At 36.2% G+C, this 16234-nt stretch overlaps 1 long non-coding RNA gene across 3 annotated transcripts in view; it reads left to right on the top strand.

Moving 5' to 3' along the window:
- LOC135306522 (uncharacterized) overlaps positions 1-16234 on the top strand; it is a 21554-nt gene extending 5320 nt beyond the window's left edge. For all 3 annotated transcript variants that reach the window (XR_010367336.1, XR_010367334.1, XR_010367333.1), the window contains 3 exons: positions 981-1043; positions 2296-2440; positions 16018-16234. This is a non-coding gene — a long non-coding RNA (uncharacterized LOC135306522). The remainder of the gene's footprint in view (positions 1-980; positions 1044-2295; positions 2441-16017) is intronic.

Raw genomic sequence — 16234 nt, 5'->3', positions numbered from 1 at the left:
TAGAAATAAACATTAAAGAGCATTAAAGAGGTTTGGTTTCTTTTCCTGAGAAATCTTGCTTTCAACTGCTCTCACGTTTCCCTCCTCTCTTAATTCTAAATAAAAGTTCCAAAATAATTAATTGTCTGCACTTCTGCTAATGAATAATAGAGTGTGGAATAGCTTACTAACTTACTGCCCCATTAAAAACAAACCAAATGAATGCTGCAAAGGGATGTTTGAAATAAAACCATATAAACCTATTAATTTAGCATTCCACTGGGAAAAATAGCATAATTCTGTTTAAACTATTTAATAAAAACTACTTTGTGTCTAGCTAGTCTTTAGAAATTATATTGGTCTATACTCAGCCCCAAGTTTTGTTGGATATTTTCTAAACAACAAGAAAGCAGGCTTCTATACAATTTTTAGGTATTATATGGAAGTAATAAAACATTATTAAATACTCATTATTATTGCCCCCATGGAAGCCAGTGCCACATTATTTGTGTTGCTGAAGTTCCAGGTGAAGGTGTAACATCAAGATGACTGGACTTCCATTCAGGCTATAGGTGGCTTTCCCACTTTCCTTGTGTGGCACTGACCAAGGGACAGCTGAAAACCTCAAAAGATCTGGCCAACATATGTGGCTCTGCTGCTGGTTTGTTGGGTTACCCCAGTTTCTCACGGCCTTTTATAAGATAAAAGTATAGAGATGATTGTGTCACATTTTGGTTGAGTTGTGGACTGTTTCATAGTGGCCCAAAGCTGTTTCCAGCATCAATGCATGATGCTAAAGCAAGAGAGCTCTTGGAATATGTTAGCTATATGGGAAAGTGGGAAGGAACAAGGTAAGTGGAGATTTTCATGGCAGTCACAGCATTGTACAAAAATAATGTGTGCTGAAAAGTAAGGATGTGTAATAATTTTTTGTAGTTGAGACGCTGCCTTATAACACTGTGTGCTTTATTCTCTCCTTCTCCGTCTTCTCAAACGTTTAGATTTTTTTTCTTATGACCCATGGGGAAAAGGAAGAAATAGAAGTATGAGAAGAGGAGAGAAAGGTGAAGTAATGAAATAAGGAAGGCTATCTTGTGAGTTAAGGAGTGTGTGCAGAAAAGAATGATTGGTGAACTGAATGGAGGTGAATGAAAAATGGCACTTGATGGGACAGGTGAGGAAATGGAGAAAGGCAGCCAAGTAGGGGGTACTTGTCAGTGCAGCAGCATCAATATAATGCTGATTCCCTGCACAAGCCAAGGAAAGGATAGCACTGAATTAATAATGTCTGACAACCAATTGTCAGGCAAGAGAGAAAACCCTTGAAATCTCCTGGCAATAAAGTAAGAGGTGAAGATTTCTGTGAGATTACATTTCTAGAAGTGGGATGGTTTTAGTGCACTTTCTTAAAGTGTTTTTAAACTAGTGAATAGACAGATTTCATGCACAGAAAGTAATAAATTTATCACTATTTTCTGCTTTACTCGTGTAGCCTTTAGATTTGTTAAAAGTCATTGACTGAGTTTAATACACTCTGTCAATGTTTCCAAATTTGCAAGTTTTCCTTCTTTGGTAATGAAAGTACGCGCAGTCAGTTCACACATGCATTTTATGATAATTCGGTGATTAAGATGAATGTCAGAAAAGATAAATGCATCTGACTAACAGGTCTCTGGTCAGAACCCAATTCTGCAGAGTTTGCAAAGCATCTAGCTAAGTAATTTTACATACCAGACATGAGCCAGTAATACATTAGGACATTCTTCTTCTTGTGATATTCTTTGCACGGCAGTTTTTAGAAATTATTAATTTTTAAGGAGAAAGAGGAGATAGAAAAAACTGCATGTGTGCCCAATGACATGCCTGTTTGTGCCTAATTCATTGGAAAAATTGCTCAAGAACTGTTCAGCCATGTTTGAATATGCTGCCAAGGTCAATGGGCTTTTTCCAAAAGTGCTGGTTGTGTGAGGTAAAAGTGCTTGGAAGCAGCTTCAACTTTAGCATTTTTGGATATTTACTTATTTTGTTTGGAAAGCAGATAATCTGACTGTTTTAGCAGTTCCATCTCTGAGCATTACTGATGGTATATCTTGGAAGGCTCAGATGGGGAGTTTGCTTTGACCAAGTGTCTGGCACCCAGCACTTTATTACAAGGGTACACAGCACAGATCACCTGAGGGTGCCAAAAGTGTATTCAGACACCACAGTTTTTCAAGTTAAATTCCATTTTTATGATAGTGGTAATTCAGAGACAGAAACGAAGCATGTAAGTGCATTAATTTCTTGTCCTATCATCATTATCTTGTATAATCCCAGAAGGCAGCTACAAAACATGGAGGAGCTGATCCCAAATCCAAAGTGGTCAATATGCATTTGCAATAAGGTGTTTTGAAAGCAAAGAGAGAGACCAGTATCATGTACCAGCTGCTGCTGTTCTGTGAGCCTCTGGAACAGTGGCAAGGTAAGAAAATGGACCTGGTTAAATACAGATTTTGTGCGTACACATGTGGGGCTAGCTGAGTTGGATTAGAAGGTTGTAGTGAGTGGGAAAATTGCTGAATGAAACCTGGCCACATCCAACTTAGTTGTCTGCTCTTCTAAAAATTACTTCTGCAAGGTGGTTTTGGTATGGCTCCTACCTGTTGCAGACAAAGAGAAGCTCCTTCAGCAGGGCCAAAAAAAGGTTAGAATTGAAAGAAATCCAGCATTTTGCTAAACTTTGAAGTTAAAACATAGTTCAAGAAGAGGGAACAGAGTGATCCTGCTCTCATGAGAGTGAAAAGTAGATATAAAATGCTTTGTATCCTGTTTTTCTCTTAATCATCAAGTTTGGAATAGGTAAATCATACATAAGCAAGGCTGCTTTAGGTGTGGTTTAGTTTCCAACCTGGTGGTCAAAAATCACCTCCAGCAAGATTTGCTGCCTTGGCCTTTGGGATTTGCTGTATCAATGCTTGGCTTAGCAGGAGTTTCCTTTGCCCACCACTTCTGACTCCTTGAGACTTGGACCCGGAAAGGCTGATGTGCAGGCCCACCTCTGTCCTTGGATGTTCTTGGAACTGGTTGATATTCCTTTGGCAGGAATATCCCTGCGGCAAGGCAGGGTGATGATACAAGTTCACCTAGTTTACTGGAATGTCACTTATACAATCCAGTACTTTTTGCATTGTAATTATTTCCTGGGGGTAATTGCATGCTTTTTTAGACTTTCTTTTGCGCTCCCATGCTCAGCTGAAAAAGTGCCAGAGGGCATTGCTGAACCGTTCCCAAGGAGAACAGTTATGTCTACTAGTCACTCTGACATTATTGTTATTTATAAATTCCAAACAAAAGAAAATAAAGGGCTAGATGTTGCTAACCCAAATCCATGTGTTTGGGGTATGAAGCTGATCTTATGGTTGACAACTCTTTTCCTGTTCATGTTATACCTAGACTGGTCATGTGCTCTAGTGTGAAAATGTGGTCTACTTGCTGGTGCTATTCCACCAATGGATGTGTTAGGTGTGTATCAAAGTCATAAAAAAAAGTTAAGCACTGCTAGACATCCTTCTTTACATGTATCAGCTGGAAAAGTTAACCAAAAGGAAAATTACGTACTCTATGCCCCCAAATTCTATTTGGGGTACCTCTATTTTGTCCAGAACAGGATTGGGGTTCAAGGAAGGAATTTTGAATCACAATTCTTAGATGGTGCTGCTCTCTGGTGCTGAAGCTCAGTACCACCATTTCCTCCTTCTGTTTCTAGCTGTAAAAGAAACATTTTGGGAAATTCTTAGTTATTGATTCTTTTCGTTACCTATCAGGATTAATGTATTGTGAAAAAAGCAAAATTGAGTGTACCCAAATATTTCTCATCTTAAAAAAAATTGTTTTAAGATGTGAGTAAAAGAAAAAAAAATGCACAAATACAGAACACTGAAATCTAATCTACCCTGAAGGGGTAAAAGACATTTTGCAGCAATGCAAAGCATCTTACACGCTCATATGGTACATAATAAACCACAGCTAGATATGACATCTAAGTGTCAACTAAAAATGTTAATTCATAGTTACTTTTCTAAGTGTTGTTTTCACATAATAAATTAATGACTTGTTTTTAGCTTCAAGAGATTATTAGATCATTTATCTCCCTTCAATTAACATAAAATAACATATTTACTCTTTAATAAGAAGTACCACAACTTGGAGATTTCTCTCCAATTCTTTTACTGTTCCTAAAAAAATTAAAACCATTTAGAGTAACCTGCTTACCTTGCTAAAAGACTCCACACTTAAGGGTAATTGCTACAAGAGAGTTAAACATGCAGAATCCTCCACAATGCTGCGAAGCTTCACTGTTTTCTGTGTTATGAAACTTGAAGTAAGCAATGGAGACTTCAGCTTAGTTGTGTGTTAGTAGTACAAGTTTACTGCCACGCTTAGAAACCTCAATACATCTACATTGTATAGCCATAGTCATTCAGTTTCTCTTTTTCTTCTTGAGGGAAGTTATTTTAAACATTCCCCAGAGTTTCAAATGATAACAGAATATTTTGTGCGGAAGAGCGTCTTTTCCTTTGAAAGAACAGGCTTTAAACATGTATGAGGAAACTCAGTTTCCAGTTCTGTTCAATTTGCAGTTTCATCCTGTTCAAGTCTTATACAGGAAATTGTCCTAAGTTGATAGTTAATTGTACCTTAAGAGTTTGTTAAATCACCTGTAATCTCTATAAACTGAGTTTACAGTGAGATTTGTTTATGACTTTCCTGAAAATTAGTTCAACAGGAAGGTTCCAGGGCAGTTAACTTCTGCTTCTGTATTTGTATGGGGACAGAGACGGACTGGGCTAAAAAGAAAGAACGGTTAATTAAAAAATAATTTAGAAAGCCAGGGTAAAATGAGAGAGAACTTAAGAGTGTCATAGAGGGAAATAATAGGAGAGGATTTTTTTCACTTTTGGGTGAGGCAGCCTCTCGTCATTTATGGAACCCCTGAAATATATATATATAGCCATATGGAAGCCTATCCATAAGCTTTAGTACCTTCTTGCAGCATAATGCTACCCCAAATGCTGCCACACTTGATTTAAAGACTGCAGACTCGGACAGAGATGGAGCGATGTATTTTGCAGGTAAGGAAAAACACTGAATTGAATGGCACTCAAGAACACACCCATGCACTTTGTTTAACTGGTGCCTGGATTTTCCTCCTAACTTCAAAATGGCTGAGAATGATAGCCTTTTCTTTGATTTATGATAGGCCAAAGCACACATTTCAGAGCTCCTAAGCAAAACGGAGGGTATTTTTTAGTTATATACTTTAATAAATAATGGAGAAGATAGCAAAATTAGAACTGTGTAAGACCGACTGAAAACAGTGGAAGAGGAACTACAGGTAAACCCAGCCACCCATCTGATGTACTCTGTTTCAGAACAGTTTGTTCACTGTATCCAAAATAGTACTATAATTTAAAAGCTGCCACATATGGAAGATGTTAGCAGTTTCCATTGCGTCGTTCCACTTGATAGACATACCCACTGAACCTACACAGAGTCTGTTCCAAAGTAGGTGATTTGTGAAAAGTTTTCATGCTTCTGGTTCTTATAAAAACTGCTATATAATCAGTGTATGACTTTCAGTTTGTTTTTGCTTTTATAACACAAGTATTTTATTTTAGAGAAAATCTGATTATAGCATTACTCTTCAGTCTTAATGTTAGTAGGTGGAGATCTTCTGATTAAAGTCTATTTAGTCATTAGTACTATCTGCATGACAAAATGAAAGCTTATTTCTAATACAGAGTATTTACATGATCTTTATCACTTGTAACTATTACTGAAAAATGATAAATTAGGCATACACTTTCAAAATAACACCTGGAACAGACTACCTCTATAAACTTGTTTAACCTTTTTTTTTTTAGTGACAGATTGGAATTTATTATTTTGAAAGGAGCACCTGGTCTGTGATTTTATCAGAGTTATAAGAAATGCCTTGGAGGCGAGGGTGGGGGAATGGTTTGAACAGGAACTGGGATTCTTTAAAAAAGTGCCTTTTATCTCAAGAGCAAATTTAGTTGAAAACTCAAAGCATTCTGGACTGCAATTCATTCTGACAAATCAGTTCTTAAAGTGTTACTTATATTGCAGTTAAATAATCCTAACATCCCTGCTGACTGTCTGAGTTTAACCTCTCACCCCGGGAAATCTGATTAAGAGAGAAATGGAGATGGAGAAATACAACAAGTATTTGTTGCATTTCTATCCCCTGTGAAACATTATTGGCATAATACTTCCTACATCAAAACCACAATGATGTGAATTTAACAAAAAATTTAAAATTATGTGCAAATTTAAAACAGTCTAATAGTGACTTATCCAGAACTTGCTTTTTAGGCAAATAGATTGTATGAGATTTGCAACCTTTTGGTTATCTCAGGATCAAACTGCAACACTTGCAGATGCAACGGAAGCATAATTTAACTCCTTCCTTCCTTCTTTGTCACCAGCACATAATGGTGCAAGTATCAAAGAGACTTCTTTTTGTTGTCAAGCTTTAAAAATGCCTAAGAGCCGATTTTTCTCAGATGTGCTGACGAAACCATGTTTGTCTCTGATTCTGCATGGTACTGGCTACAGTGCTTTTTCAGTGGGATTGTTGGTATCATCCCTGGTCTAGCTCCTGGGAAGCTTGCCTGCCTGTTAAATGTCTCTGTTGCTCTTTGACTGGCTCGTTAGTTGGACTTTCACAAAGCTAAGTTTGAGTGATCATTTCCATTTGAAACTTTTTTTGCTGTTAGAACCTCCTGTCTTCAGCTTTGGGTTAAGGCTGTTGTTAATGCAATTGCAGACACAATATTTTTGTGCTAACTTAGATAGACATTAGGCTTGCTGCTTAGCATGTCTAAAATTAGGCTGGCATGAAAATTCAAGAGTGCAAATCAACACTAAATCCAAGGTCAGTTCAAAAGGTTCAGATAATTCCATAAAGGAAAAAGAGGAAGAGTTGTATAATTTAAGAACACATTTCTGTGCCTCAAAAAAAAGAAAAAAAAAAAAAGAAAAAAAAAGGCAAATACACAATCTGGGTAGCAAAGAAAAGATGGATTTTTGCTCTAGCTCAGATCAACTAATTTTGTTTTCTTTCCCATCTGTCCTCCATGTGAGTCTGTCCACATGAAAAATCCCGCTTGGTGAAGCCCCACAGGGATGGCATCCATATCACAGCAAACGCTGGGACTATTCATCACTTTGGTGCCTGGGATAATTTTACAATAACCTTGGCAGGCACACTTCTACGAAAGATGATTTTCAGCTGTAGGCCTGAAACCAGATTAGATCTTGTTCTTTAATCACTAGCATAGTCATATTCCCGACGCTCTTAAGTGAAGTTTCTTTGTGCTATGCATTTCTTCATTTCAGCATTGCACTTTGGATGAATAAAGGGACCGTCTATAAACTCATCTGACACATTCCAGTATTAGTCTTGGACAAAAACAAAAGGGATAAAAAAAATTCATGTGATATAATTAGTCAAAATGTAATTGAGTTTGTAAAATATTTAAAGTTTCTGCCCTTCATAAAAGGGATAAACGATGGAAAGTGTGGGGTTGGGGTAATCCCAGACAGAATAGATGAGTAACAATGAAGCTTTCAAAAGAAAGCTCACATATGTCTGTATGACAGTGAGATTTATGATTATTCTGAGTTGTTCACTTCAAAGTATCTTTAAGAATGATTATTGTAAAATAGAACAAGGCAGAGCAAATTTCATCTTGTGAACAAAGAAAAATTATCACTGAAAATTATCCAAAAAAGCAGAGTGGAACAATGAGCTGAAGTCATTCAGTTTTGCTCCTGGTCTAAGACTAGTGGCATACAGAGATTTCTAGAAGAGGAAAGCAAAGGTAAAAGTTCTTCCTTTATGTAATTTATTTTTACTTGGATTTGTATTAACATACTAAAAGCAATGGCCCAAAGTCCAGTGTTCCCTGAGGTTGGTGAAAGCCTCTGATCAGGCTCTAATGTCTGTCCATGTGAGTGCACTGGAAGCCCATTTCAGATTGGGTTTAAGTCACAGGCTTGAAAAAAATCTCTGCAGTTTTCAAGAGACATTGAAAAGTAAGTGTGAAAGATACGCAAACAGAAACACAGATATTTTCCAGAGAATTTTATTGAGTACCACTCTGCAAAGTTTTCACTATAATGAAATCTGTAACCATTAAAAAACATGCTAAATGTCTGCTCACGTTTTGAAGTATTGATGAAATCATGGCCTATTCTTGCTGAATGTTGATTTATATGAGTGAAGACAAATGGTTCTCAGTAAGCAATCATCAAACTCAAAGTGAAACTCTAGAGTTTTGAACCCACATGACCTGAAGCAGAATTCAGTGTTCACACTAACCCTTGTAAGGCAAAACTGCTAAGTTTAGAAGAAACATCAGCCATTTATCTGAATAGTCAGGGAAGAGAAATAGTTTCATAAATGTTAGCAAAACAAACTCGTTTTTAATTTATGAAATTTATTGCTGTATCATTTGGCACCCTCTCATCCTTTGAAATAATTATGTATAATAAAATGTTTTGTGAGAAATAAATATATAGTGATGCCTATTTACCTAGGCAACAGGACCAAAATTTTAAAGAGTGCATGTGTGCTTACATTTTCTTACAGGAGTATATAAAAAAATATGATGGAATTCAAATATTCTTTCCTATAGACATATGTGGTAACACAATTCTTAATTTCCATGCATGAATTCTGTGAGAAAAATACTCCAAAACTAACCATGAAACCACATCTCCAGATACTGGAAACTTGGTGATGATCAGTGATCAGTCCTATCTATTGGAAGTAAACTGGTCAAATAAAATCGATGGTACCTTCCAGATGAACTAGAATTTTGCAGAGAGAGAGGTGTTTATGTACAGATTTGTGTAGGGCTCTTCAACCTGATAAAAGGTAGGATCAATTCTTGCTTCTCTAGGCCAGCTGTTAGAAGTCACTATATGCCTCTTTCCCCCCTCACCGTTCCTCAGACACTCCCATTTATCCTATTGTTACTTCCATTATTTCAGAGAGCCCATACCATCCAAAACTGCCTAAGTGGTAGCTTTATATTTTCATTTTTTCCACCAGTGCCTAATTTCCATTGATGTTTCTTTTCCTTTTGTCTGAGAAAAGGCATGATTCATGATATCTATATAGCAGCCTATACTGATGAGCTCATTTTGGCTCATAATTTTTGTTTGGTTTTTTTTTTTTAATTTTTTTCCTGTATGTTTTTTTTCTTTGTTTTTTTTTTCTGTTACAGAAAGGCTCTAACACATGTCACTTCACATAGCCAAAAATTAGTTCTGTGTGAAATCACTGAAGAAAAGTAAATGGATTAAAACCAGACAGACTTGAGTTTAAAATAGAACAGCTAAAAGGAATCGTCACTGTGTGCAGTCATTTACAAGGGAATTCAGAGATTTTTTTTACACTCTAGCCTTTGTGTAGGCTTGGAAGGATTATAGAATAACTTTTCTATGAATGTTTGTACATTGTTCAGAAACAGGTGGAGCTATTTAGCAGCCTAAATGTTTTGGTTAAATATGTGTCAGATGAAACAAGTCACTTTATGATGGGAGGACAAAGACTAGCAGGATCCTCTTAGTGAGTAAACTGAGTCACACTGGGTATTACCTGCACTCCTTCAGACAATGATCTTACTCCAGGAGAAAGTTTTAAGTCTGGCTGTTATTTATAAATTAGTTTCCAATGTTTAAGCTGTTATTTCCAGTTGAGCTGCTACCATTGCTAGCCACTGGAGTGACAGGTGTAGGGAATTGTCTTCTAGCCTATATGAACACTTGAGGAGATCCTGGAGTCACTACTTATAAACGTTGCTGCTGTTTCTACACCTATTTTTTTGAGAAACCAAAGCACTTTCTACTTTGGCTGTACCTTGACACTAGTGAGACAAGGGCTCTGTAGATACTTTTCCTAACAAATCATCCATTAATCACTTTTGTCTTTCTAACACCATTGTACCAAAGTGCAATCAACTCGCCACTCTGGTCAGCCTGTGCGGTCCAAAACCAGGGAGTGGAATAAAGTTCATAAAACTGTAGAAAGGTAACATGTATCTCAATAAAATTTGAGTGTGTATGGCCAGGAACAAGGAGGGAGAAGGTGTTTCTGTCCAGCTCTGGCAATACGTCAGTATTATGCACAACACTACGGGATGCTGAGTGAATGATAATGTTATTCAGTCTCCCAAGAATACTTCTAATTTTTCTAAGAGAGGAGAGTGCAAAAAAATTGGGAGAACTGCTTCTTTTAAAATAATCTGTTAAAATAAACCTAGGGCCTCTTTCCCTGGAACAAGATTTAGGAAAAATATAAATAAATATTTTGAATTTGATGTTATAAAATCTGAAATAAGGTGCACATTTTTACCTCTGACAATAATTAATTAATTATAGGAGTTGCTTATCAAAAGATGTGCTGGATTTTCCACCATCTGAAATCTTTCGGCAAATACTGGATGTGCTAGTGATTATCTCTTGTTCAGGCAGAGGTTATAGGCAAGGTTATGCAGAAAATCAGATTAGAAACTCATAATGGGCCCTTATGACCATAAAGGTACATGAAAGTCAGTGGCACAAATTTGCAACAGTCAGTGATTTGGTTCAAGGCTGAAACTTCTAAATGCAGATATTTCTGTTTTCCATTCTGAATGATGAAATGCTTAATGAGACAGGAACTGAATTCTGGCTGCAGTTAGATTGATGCAATTCTGGTGACTTCAGTGGAACCGCAGGATTTGATACAAGGACTTTTCAAACCTGTCTGTTTTGACAGAAGCATTATTGCCACTTAATCAAAAGCTTTTACCTTGAGAAGCTTGTTATCACCAGCATTTATTGTGGAGAGTGGGCATTTTCTTTTTATCTAGGGAGGAAATAAATGGAAATAAGCCTTTTAAAATTATAAACACATCTGACTGGTTTTATTGTGCCAAAGACAAGAATCTCTTATAAAAGGATATAAATAATATGTTTAAGTAATCAAAAATAAGTATCTGATTCCTAAAAATCAAGCCTAAATTCACTGGCTAAAGATCCTGGTAAGCTATGAGAAGTGCTTTGTTTGAGAAGGAGTTAGGATAACTAGATCTCATTCTTTCAAGTTGCTATCCAACATACCAAGCATAATCCCACTACTTTACAGGTGGAGCCACATTGCAGCTAGTGACACAGACAGATGACATATTTATTAGCTTGTCAAAGCTTCCTCTGTTTATGGAAGACTCACCCAGCTAAACAAAACAGTCTGCTTCCCATTGGCTAATTGAGCTGGCCCCTGTTGAGAGCCTCAGCAAAGTGCTTGATGAGGCATAAAATGATGATTAATTAATTTACTGCTCAGTTGATCATCAAACTGAGAGGTTTATGATTCTCACAGCGGTCAACACTCTCTCTTCAATGTGCAACAGCATGAGCAGCCTTCACTCTGGCCTGCTGCTGCCTTTGCTATGACCTGAGATATGGTGGCTTAATTCAGGGGAAGTGGGGAAAAATTAAGAGAAAAGTTTCAAAAGGGATGTACACAGCAGCCTCTTTTAGAGAGGCTTGTGAGTGCCAGAATGTTTCTCACAAAGGGGCTTTTCATATCTCAGCATTAATAAAAGCTACTTTGCTGGAGTTGGTTGTGTGGTTGGTTGGTTGTTTTGGTTTAATGAATTAGATAAGAAACCCTCTAAAATTAAGTTTCTTCTCTGATTACATGACTAAAATTCAGAATTAGAATGAAGTTATGTAGAGACTACAGGGCTCTATAAAGGGCATAACAATTGCAGGTATAGGTGTGCTAGAAGGGAACAAAATGCCAGTAGAAAAACTGAGTGAAGCTCTTTTTTATTAATATAGAAGAATTTTAGTAATTTAAAACTCCTTAAAAAGGATTCTTAAGATTTATAGGTTTAACATGAGAAATTCTGTGTATTGTGGATTAAAAACATTATTCAAAAAGCACATTTTTCCATTCGTATGCAGTTGCAGCTTGTGTGCACTCACCAAGCATTTTGCATATGTTTATATGTGTAAACTTTTAAATATTTGCACTTAGGCTAATATCCTGGCTAACTTTTCCCTGAAATGTTGATGCAGTATCCAGTTTATTCCTAATGCAAAGACAACTAAATTCTGCTTAGTTACAGTAATTTAATTCCAGAGTAATGGCAGGTAAATCAATATACGTGTAAGAAATTAATTTAATCCTGTGGAGAGGCAGGTTTTATAATGACCATTTGGTTTGATTTTACATATGATCTAGGTGGTGGGATATGTATATTGGCATGTATGTGACAATGCAGACACATTTAGAAGTTTCTTTTCTCTCTGTTCTGTAAGACTTATTAGGGTTGCCAGATGGACTGCAAGACCCCCGGAAACATGCCCAAAATGTCTGAAGGTCTGAGTGTTTCCCTGATTGGGGAATAAATTGTATAATGGGAAGAGAGGGTCAGTTTGCATATTAAACTTTCCACCAAGTATGTAGAACTCATCCTTAGATAGCATTCTGGCTGGGAAGAACCAAGAGAGAAAATGAAGATCTTTAGTATAACTTCAGTCCTTTTATTATCTCAAAAGAACAATGAGAACAATAGGCAAGCACAAAGAGGAATTGAGTTAGTACAGTCGCTACATCTTTTGGTAATGAACTATGTTTCATTAACTCAGGCTTTAGAAAACTTCCTCTAGTTTAGATAAACCACTGGAAGCAGCCTCTTTTTCTCAGAAAAGTAGTGTGCAGAAACTTTAATTTGCACCTTTACGCAGAACATGCTCTAGTGTAGGGCAAAACCTCAGAATGAAATAGAGCTACAAAGCCAGTAATTCTGATAGATTAATTTGATGACAATGAGAAAAGGAAAGGAAAACAGTGAAAGATAAGATGAAACATCGTGTTCCAAGAACTTGCACCTTTGTCAAGGAATGGTAGAAGTCTCACTAAGCAATGTAAATTACAAGATTACAGGGACTTATTTAAATAAAACAATTTTTAAAATACAAAACACCATTCGGAAAAAGACATGTTTAAAAAATGTATAGATGAGAAAATGTCAAAATATTTAGGAGCAGAAATGGAAAAGTATTTAGTGTCAACATTTGTGACAATTTGACAGAGCAGGCTTATGTTGACTCTTGGGTAAATAAATGATGCATCTGTTGTGAGTCTTTAGAAGTTGAAGGCCTTTTGCCTCTGAGAATGGGACTACTGGTATTGCACAGCTTGTAGAAGGAGGAGCTCTGACAGCAACTTTCAAAATCATTATCCAGTCAAAGAGATAGTTCACTGCTGAAGAGATCTCATAAGAATGAGATGGAACTTAGTAACTTGCCCAGACAAGAATGTAGGCAACAGAAAAGGTAGACTTAACTCTGCCATGATTAGATATTTGTTGTTGCCTGGTTATGGTTCTTCTAGGCATCTTATGTTCTACTTTATGTTGCTACTCTGAGTTAGAGTAACCACAGAATGGAAGCTCTACAGCTCTATCTGCAATGGACATTTTTTGCATAAAAACTTGTCCTGCTCTGATCTTTCTGATTTTCCCCACTGTTCTATGTCCTATCATGATCTAAAATTCATCATTCTGTACCAATGTCTGCTTTCTCTCATACCTCTTTTTACGATCCCCTTTTGAGGCTCTGTATAAAGATGCATAGTGCTTCATTTTTTATAGCTTCATAAAATGTAATGGCAAAAAACCCATTAGCTAATCTGGTTGACTACCTTTGAAACATGGGCTGTAGAATTTCACCTGGTTATCCTTGCACTGAGCTGAATAATGTGTACTTGACTGAAGCGTATCTTCCAGATGGATATCTAGTTTTGATTTGAAGACATCAAAGGCCACTTCCCTGACAGTTTTGAAAACATCAAAGAGTACTGAGCTTATGGAAGATAAAAGAAAAATGAGCTAATTGCCTGGATGCTAAAGGGAAATTTACAGCAAATATTTTGGTCCTATTCTGGCTTTTAAAAATCTGGCTTTCTGGAAAGGCTACAAGCCATTTTTACACACATATTTTAAAATTACTTTCTTCTTTTTTTTTTTTGGTTTGAAGCCTCACATGGTAGAAAAACTGCTCTTGAGGAAAAAAAAAGGAAACAATTCAAGATCTACCATAGTTCAACACTGGCAGCCTTTGTAAAGGATAGGCTGAACTAGAAAAAAAATAATATGCATGAATTTGAGAAAAGAATATAAAATAATCTCTTAGTTTAACTGTAAGATAAGGGGAAGGGGATGGGAAGGGCAAGGGAAGAGATGAAATCATAATCCAGCCATCACAAAGGGATGGATAATGTGCCTTTAAATACTGTTTTCTCTTCCATTTTCATTCTGTCATAGCAAAATAAATGTTTATATAATTTACTAATAAGTATTTTCTTTTCCTGTCCTTTACATTTATTTACTTTTTAATGTAAATTATACTTTTTTTAATATATCACATGTTCTACTTTCCCACTAGAAGAAATTAATAATGCTAAGAATACCTTTCTGACTAATTTTATTAGTTAGTAATATTGTAGGTCAGACACTTTTCCATGTAGAAAGATTTAAATTACATTTAAATTAAGAATTTGCATCTTATTTTTGGCCCTTTTTGAGAGCATTCAGTTTTGTGCTTGGGTAATCTATTAACAATTTTTGTATATTTCATGACTGAAGTGTTCATCAGAACTAACCGTCTTCAGTAGCAGTTGAACAATCATCTGTTCGTTGGCATAGGCACCAGGACCTAGTTTGTGCTAGGTATATCAAATATCATGTATTTCCTAGCTTGGAAATATTTGATAAAAATAATTTTAGTAACAGATTAAATTCCACCATTGAAAGAATTAAACAATTATCAATACTGTTGAAACCATAATCAAGAATATTATAAAAATTATGTTTCACCAAGTGAAAATACATGGCACTTAAAACAGTATGAAACTTTCTTAACATGACTGAGAACAGTGTAAGACGTCTCTTACACACTTATTTCATAGATTGGCCTCGATGATTCACTGTAGCAGTTACGAAATACATTAAAATAAAGATTTTTAATTGGTTTCACACTGGAACATTTTATCTTCCCAGAATATCATGATTCTTCCACAAGGAAATACTCATGATAATCGAATAGTTCATAGTTTATGATAATGATCTAGGGAGAGCTCACATTAATTACAAATAACCATTGTTAAATCACATTTTTGTGGCAGTAGGTTCAGCCATGGACTATGGACAGCTCCTGGAAGAACAAACTCTCTCATAACCTTTCCCAGGCTATGATCCTATAACAAAGCCATGTGGACGTGGCAAAACCTCAAAAATTTATCAGATAGCTTTATCAATTGATGGATTTGCCATTAAATATCTGTTCTGGTACATCCTCCTGCCTTCCAAGTTTGCAATGTTCAAAAGGCCATTGTTGATGATAAGACCTAATCTGATACTCCCTGTCCACACACATTTATCAAGGTGCCTGTTGAGAAACACAAGGGACTTTGACATATTTTTCTGAAGCTGAGAATTTTTGCTAGGCACACATGTGAATACAGGCTTATGTGTGCGTAAATAGATTATAGCATAAATATTGTTGTCTTGGATCTGTAATTAAGTAATTGTTGTAGTTGTAGTTAATGCTATTGAATCACTTTATAAACGTTAAGTGCCACCATAGCCTTTTGCTTCCTTATCTTTTTGCATCCCTGGTGTCCATGTGAATAATCCCAAATTGATTCTAGTCCAGTTTTTCTTTGCATGTTTCATCCATGTAGTAAGTAAAAGAGTGAACCTTTACATTGAACCTGGTAAAACTGTTCCTTTGCAAATCTTGCATTTTACCAAGACATTTTATGGTGATTGTTTAAGCAGCCAAAACCCTCATTCATGACAACATCCTCTTCAAATATAACATTTAGTGGGTTGGAAAAAGTTTTCCTCAGTCACTGAATACAACTACTTATCCCTTAAGAAATTTATCCCATTGTTAATTGTTTTGTTGCAGCTGATACTGGAAGAAGTGACAGTGAAGAAAGGGTAGAAAAGACACAGCTCAGTCTGACTTGGGAAGAACTTCAATTAAATCCACAAGGACAGATCACACATTCTGTTGGGAAGGAATGAGTAGGATGAGCAAAATGTGAAAAATATTATTACTATTATAAAGGACTATTCTTATGCTGTTCTGAAAAAAAAAACAACAACCAAAAAAATGTTTGGTA

This window comes from Passer domesticus, chromosome 1 (assembly GCF_036417665.1).
Source record: "Passer domesticus isolate bPasDom1 chromosome 1, bPasDom1.hap1, whole genome shotgun sequence".
NCBI lineage: Eukaryota > Metazoa > Chordata > Aves > Passeriformes > Passeridae > Passer > Passer domesticus.
This window is presented reverse-complemented; position numbering and strand designations above follow the sequence as displayed.